Raw genomic sequence first — 7892 nt, forward strand, 5'->3', positions numbered from 1 at the left:
ACATCTTCTGTAGTAAAATCTCCCTCTTATTAGGACGCTTGTGATTATATTTAAGGCCTAGGCAGATAATCTAGGAAAATCTCTCCATCTCAATATTAATTTAATCTCATCTGCAAAATCCTTTTTGTTGTATAAGGTAACACTCACAGGCTGCAGAGATTAGGACTCTGACATCTTCAGAGCCATATTCAGCCCACTATAACCTCCAGTGCTTATGAGTCAAAGCAAATTATTCAATGATTTTCTAGCAGGATAATTGAAGCAACCAGAAATATTGGCAACTTAACTAACTCTCTGTCAGGAGTCAATCTTTCATTTAGTTTTCCTATCTAATTTTTGGGGTATAGCTTCAAAAAAATAATACAGGTAATAGCAGGTATACTTGTCTTGTTCTTTATTTTAATGGAAGTTCTGGCAATTCACCAATAAACTATAATCTTCAAAGCCATTTAAACATTCTTTTTATTGATACTGTACAATTGCATTCTCATCTTATTAAAATAAAACTAGAAATGAACTCATGTTGACATTCTCAAATGTGCTGCCCGTCACTTAATCTCTACCTAAACTTCTGTAATATTGTGACTTCAAAAAGCCAGAAATTGTATCTGTTGCCTTTGGGTGGCCAGAATTCATCCTCTCCTTCACTCTTTTGAAAATATCTAGGGCTCTTTTCTACGTGCGTCACTCATTTTGTTAGAGCATCCAAATAGAATGCGAGGTAGTCATCAAACAAATTCATGCATATTATTCGCAAATTGTGTTAAATGTTATGAAAGGAAAAACAATTTGTTAAAATAAGTGGATACCAAAAAACGGATGAAAAGAATTGAGGAACAAATTAAATTCTACATAGAACCATGTATTATTTTTTAAGTCATAATAAAACTAAGGAAGAAGACAAGGTCACTGGACAAAATAGGATAAAAATACATATGCTTTACTCCAAGCATATGGGAGAAAAATAGACTTTGGCAAAGTCCGAAGAAAATAACTCTAATTCCGTAATTAAAAATCTTTTTAAGAAGGATCTGTTTTTGAGAGAGCCTTGGGCTAGTCTCTTTGCTTTACTTCCATTGCAAGAATGACATCATGTGGCCAATGAGATTTCCAATACTATGTTATTCCTCCTCTCCAAAATAATTGTTACTGAGACAGTTTAGACATAGAAATAGAAGGATAGATTCCTTGTAAGTATTGTATTTCTGTAACTGAGTCTGCTTTAGATAGAGGCAACTATTTTCTTTTGTAAGATGAATATATATTTTGTAGTATGATCCTTTTGTCTAGTTTTGATGTCTGAATAACATTTAATCATAGCACAATGTATGCGTTTTCAATTCATACACTTGTCACTTCATTAGACATGTTTTTATAATGCATAATCCAGACCCTGTCATGGAAACTCGGAATCAGAATCTCTATTGTTGGGCCCCCAAAATAAACATTTTGAACCAAGAGGTAATATTTATGCACACTGAAGTTTGACTGACACGTGTAGCAGTTAGTCTTGCTGGCTTCAGAATCTAAAGACTTACTAGTCATATGACTTTTAACAAGATTCTTTATCTTAAACTTGATTTTTTCACTCCTGAAGTTTAAAAAAATGTGAAATATTTCATTTTTAAAACTATGTAAAATAACATAAAAACTATGTAAAATACATAAAACTATGCAAAATAGTGTTATTTTTCAAGAATGTCACCCAGAATGTCATCATAACCAAGGTCTTTTTTTAAACAAATATTGCTTTTGACACCTTTTAAAACTGATTCCATATTCACGGCACCTGTATTATTGTAAATCTCTTATGAGTTCTAAATTCACATTAACAATGAGTTCCGTTCTCATACAATTATTAATGTAATTTGATTTCTCTCTTTGAGGGCTAAAGAAATCCTGGAGTGTTTTGTTTGCCTTTCATGGAGAGTACTCAAAGTCAGCACAGTTAGCCTTCTGACTTAAGAAACATTAAACCAGATACTGGATTTAGAAGACTGGAAGCCTGACTGGTAAGGACCGGGACGAGTCATAAAGTCCCAGACCACAGAAGCAGTAAATTGGAACTGAGTTCCTTACATAAAGTTAGGCACCGTCAAAGGTCATTTTCATTACAAAATGGGAAGTAGAATACTCTATTCAGCAGTCCAAGAAAGAGCAAAGAAATTTGCCGTGAAACTGGAGTCCTAAAAAGATAGTGACCTCTCAGGAGTATCAGGCATGATGGTACTGTCTGAACTAACAGGATCCTTTAGGAACGAGACTCTTAGCTAAGAAGTTAACACACGCATGTGTCCAGCATAATAAAAACTTGACAGAGATGGAAAGTAATCTTCTGGCCCCCAGAGGGACCCCACCGCAACTGAAGGTATCAGAACACCAATGGAAAACATGCTCCATGGGCGCCTGGGTGGCTCAGCTGGCTAAGTGCCTGCCTTTGGCTCGGTCATGATCCTGGGGTCCTGGGATGGAGCTCCACATGGGGCTCCTGCTCAGCAGGGAGTCTGCTTTCTCCCTCTGCCTCTCCCTCCGTGATCTCTCTCACTCTCACTCTCTCAGATAAATAAATTTAAAAAAATCTTAAAAAAGGAAAAAGAAAAGAAAAAAATATGCTCTCCACTGGGTGTTACATGTAATTCTTAAATCACGAAATTCTACCTCTGAAACTAATGATATGATAATTGAATTGAATTTAAATTTTAAAACACGAAAACATGCTCCAATGAAGACGAACTCTCTGTCCAATGTATACAAATGACAGAAGGAAACAAACCTCTCTAAAAAACAGCCATAAGTTGCAACAAGCATAGAAATGTGTACTATAAAACTAGAAAAAAATGAAAACACCTTACTGTTTCAAAGTAAGCAAAGATTTGTTAAAATAACAATAAAAGGAGACATAAATGCAAGGACAAAGGCAAAATGCTAACTCGCTTTTGGTGCATTGTTTACCTTTTATTTTTTTTTAATTTTTTTTTTGTTTACCTTTTAAAATCTTTATTGTGAGCTAATCTTTATCCTTTTGTTCCCCCTTTTCTTTACTGAAGATTCTTTGAAACTGTCCTGTCAGAGAGACTTTGTGTTTACTTCTGCAAGAAAGCCCAGTGTTCATTTTATTTCCTAAATATCTGGAATCTAAGATAATGTAGTTGCTAAATAGGAGCCCCAAACTAAAAGATTCCTTAGGACCATGGGTAATTTTTTTTAACCTACATACCAAGAAGAAAGAAAAAAACCAAAATATTTTGGGACGCCTGGGTGGCTTAGTGGTTGAGCATCAGCCTTTGGCTCAGGGCATGATCCCAGGGTCCTGGGATCAAGTTCCACATTGGGATCCCCACAGGGAGCCAGCTTCTCCCTCTGCCTATGTCTCTGCCTCTCTCTGTGCATCTCTCATGAATAAATACTTTTAAAATCTTCAAAAAATATATTTCCCTAAAAAATCATGTGATTTTTTTTTTTCTTTCATGGTTCTCCCCCAACTTAGGATAGAACACTTTTAGAATTAAGGCTTTCACTGGGGGAGGGAAGGGGGGTCTTGGTTCTAGATTTCCATATCTCTGGACCAAAGTCTTTCTTTACTGTCCCTATAGGCATAAAACCCATGATCTCCAGGCCAGAGTAGCTCAGCTTTAACACTGTTGACATTTGGGGCCACATCAGTTTTTGTTCTGGATGGCTTTCTCATACATTATAGGATGTTTGGCAAAATTTCTACTTCTACCCAGTAATGTCATTAACACTGCCCACACTCCTCCACTCCCACCATTGTGGCAACAAAAAATGTCTCCAATGTCTCCAGGTGGAGGCAGGGCTAAAAGGCGGAAGGGTGCAACATTATTCCCATTGAGAACCACTGCTCTGGGCTGTTCTTTCTTTTTTTTAATGTTTTATTTAAATTCAATTTAGTTAACATATAATGTATTATTAGTTTCAGGGGTAGAATTTAGCGATGCATCAGTTGCATATAACACCCAGTGCTCACTAATCAAGTGCCCTCTTTAATGCCCATCCTCCAGTTACCCCATGCCCCCAACCACCACCCCTTCCAGCAACCCCCAGTTTGTTTCCTAGAGTTAAGAGTCTCTTAGGTTTGCCTTCCCTTCTGTTTTCATCTTATTTTATTTTTTTCAATCCCTCCAAAATGTCAGCTCTCCCTGCCTCCAGCCCCTCCCTTCATCAAAGTAGAGCTGCAGCAGCTCCTCATGCAAGCATTTCAATGTTTTTTAGGGCACTCTTCTTTCTCTCTCTGAGAACCCGATAAATTCTCTTTCAATCTGGCAATCTCAGCTATGCATTTAAGTCATGTATGTTTAAATTTAGAGTGTGTTTCTGTATGTTTCCAGTGAAAGCTTTTTTGGGTTATTTTAGTATAGGACTAACTGCATAGGTGGTAAGACATGCTCTGACTCTTTCAAAGTGAGTGCTGAAGCCTGCCCTTCAAAAACCTGGAAAACTGATGTAAACTTCTAGGTTTAATCAAATTATATCCCAATGGCTATTTTAGGCCAGGGAATATCAGAAATATGAAATATCAATTATCATTGTGAACACCAATAAATTACCGAGATTTTTTCACACATGTAGAGGATGACTTATCACAATTTAAATATCACTAGTCTAATGCATACATCGTGTATGCTTGTATTTACTTGTTATCATTCCTACCAAATCACCACTAGTAACATCAGATAGACATTGTCTGAGATGCTTTGTCCAATTACTTTGACCCTAAATGATGTAACCCATATAAAAAGAGATAAAATGCTAATTTTATTCTTATATTTGTTAAGTTTCCTAACATAAATTCCTGAGCAGTTAGTAAATAATCTGTTGTAATGAAGAGACCATTGGATTTAGACAGAAATCCTAGAATCAAATCCTACAGAAAAATAGACAGCCAAGAATCCAATCCTATATGAGATTCATGTTACCTTTTCTTAAAGTTCTGTGACGTGTGTTCCCTAGGTCTAGCTATAGAAATCTGAGCCTTTAAACATTTGCTTTTTCCAGATATAGCCAGTCAAATTCCTAAAAAAAACAAAAAACAAAAAACCTGCCACTATTTTGGAATTCTGTTGTAAACCTGATTTCAGTTATTTTACATGATTCTTCTAAAATATTTCAGGATAATTATAGAAACATAGTACACTCTTATTTGTCAGAAGGGGAAAATAACCCATGAGACCATATCATTTTTCAGACTATTTGTGTATCAGACAGTGACTTGGGGAGGGAGCATGAATTATCTGCAACTTTCTTTGAATTATTCAGTATCTACCATGCATGATTGTAATTGTTTCAAAAGCATCTCAGTTAAAAATAAGTGTCTTTCAGCTACGTTCTGTGTTTTTTATTAAATATGCGGTAACTTAATATCAGTCCTCAATTATAAAAGAGAAACCCATTCTTATTGACAAAAATGTGTGTTTACTTAAAAACACACACATATGGACACACACATACACACACATCTCCATATATGTAGACTATATAAACTGATATACGTGGAATACATACCGATGTATATGGATTTCTGATAAGAGTAAGAATGCACGGTAAGGTATGGTGAATTAAGCTCTTCCTCCACTGAAAGTGATAAACATTTTTTTTCCATACAGGATAGTATTTTATGGTGAGCGAAACTGTGAACACGGTAATGATAGCGAGGTATCATTGTTAGGTATCACTAACATAATATCAGTGGCAGAGGCACTGGACCGAAAAGGAGAATATTTGTGGAGGAGGGGGGCAGGGAAAGGAGACGGATAAGAGAAAGCCTTGAGTTCCCCCTAGAGGTTGGTGTGTGCAGGTGATTTCCTCTAGATCTTTTTTTCTTTTTTATTCTTATCCTCGGGCAGTTAGAGGAAGGTTATTTCTCTAGAGAAGATAATATAATATCAGGGAGAGGGAAAAAAAAAACCTTTTCCCTGTATAATTCCAATTCTTTAAACAGTTTCTGAATGGCCACCTGGGGGAAATGGCATAGACCCCTGAGGACTCGTTAATAGTCCCTAGTACATTGCATACTAGGTGAAGCCATTACTGAACTCTTACTTTCCCATCTCTAATCATACTTAACCATGTGTCCAGTTAGGATTACCAGTCTGGAGCATAAAATGTGCACCAAATAACAACACAACAATATGTAATACCCGTGATGTCAAATGACCCCAATTTTTTCTAACCCTAAAGAACATACTTTACATATCTCAATACCAGTTTGATCATTTGGTACCACACAGTAAGTAAATTCTAACAAAGTGATTATACCTTTATCTTAGTCCTGCAAGTCTTACAGAGTATCTTTTGGCTTGTCTTACCTTCCCACTCTCTCCTAGCCATGTGGAAGCTTATTTCTGGCTAAGCCTCTTCACCATCAGCTACCACCTGGTGTGGTACAGAAACTAATGCTGCTCCATTAATACTTGTTAAAATGGATTAATCTCACCCTACATTTCCTTTTTTGTGTCTCTCTACAAAGTTCCATGGAACTCTAAGGAAAATTTAAACTACCAAGATCTCCCTCTACAAAGTTCCATGGAGCTCTAAGGAAAATTTAAACTACTAAGATCTCCTTGACATTATTTAGGTTTACACAATCAGGCTCCCTAACTGAAATGTGATCACCGAAGCAGCTTATGACCTGCAGTGCAAATGCCATCATAAATTGGGGCTACTGAAAGAGCAAACCTGATGATATTGTCAGGTCTGAATTCATTCCTGCTGTACACCCCCCCACACACACACACACCCCCAGCATGGTGTTATCTGGGGAAACAGAGTATGCAGGGGGAGATGCAAGAAAGAACAATAGAAAGCTTTTGTGTTTTCAGCTGTTATGTATCTCCAGGATCTATTCATTCATTCTAATTGTCTAGAACCCACCTACTGTGAACTGACAGAAATTTGCATAAATAGTACATTGAGAAGTACTCCAGTTATCTATTGCTGGGTAATAAACCACATCAAAATGTATGGCTTAAAATAACAATTTGTGATTTTCTGTGGGTTGACTGAGCTCAGCTGGCAGCTTTCACTTGAGTTACCTAAAAGACTGCACTCAGATAATAGCTAAGGATAGACTTATCTGGACGCTCAACCGGGATGGATGAAGAAATGGCTTATTCACCTGGCAGGTAGTTGAATGCAGACTCTTGGCTGGGAACTCAACCCAGGTTGTTAGGCCACAAGTGACCCTTTCATCTGGTTTGGACTTCTCACAGCCTGGTGGCTGGATTCCAAGAATTTTCCCAAAATCAAGCTTTGTATAGAAACAGGAAGAGGAATGCAAAGTTTTTCTGACTCTACCTTGGACCTATAATAATATCTCTTTCACCAAATAGAATCAGTCAAGCAAACCACTAAAGAATCTCAGACTTAAGGGAAGATAAATTAGATTTCAGCTCTTGATGTGAGGAGTAGCATGCACAAATATGTAGAGAAGAAATTGATGGAAGCATCTTTACGGTCTAGCTACAAGAGGTTAATGGTGGTTCTATGATTTCTATATCTTGGAGAAACAATTTTTATCACTAATGCAACCTGGCTGACTCCTTTTCATGAATGACAAATTAAATATTCAGGCAGAACTTTATAATGATGGTACTCCTCAATCTCCAGGTAACTTCTGAATCTCCCTTACTGTCACCAACATTCAATCCATATATCACTCAATCTAATATGACATGATCTCTCTTTCTATTGTGTCAGACTTAATGACCCCAAACCATCACTTTTAGTTGCTTGTGTTTCTAGCATCCTCCTTGTAAATTGAGTGGCCTATGTCCAGGGATACAGCCTATATTCCCTATACCGAATTTACAACAGGCAAATCTCCAAGCAATTTCATGGTCTTGCATTCCTCAAACATAAGCTCAAGTTGGCTTCTT

This window comes from Canis lupus, chromosome 4, assembly GCF_048164855.1.
Source record: "Canis lupus baileyi chromosome 4, mCanLup2.hap1, whole genome shotgun sequence".
Taxonomy (NCBI): Eukaryota; Metazoa; Chordata; class Mammalia; order Carnivora; family Canidae; genus Canis; species Canis lupus.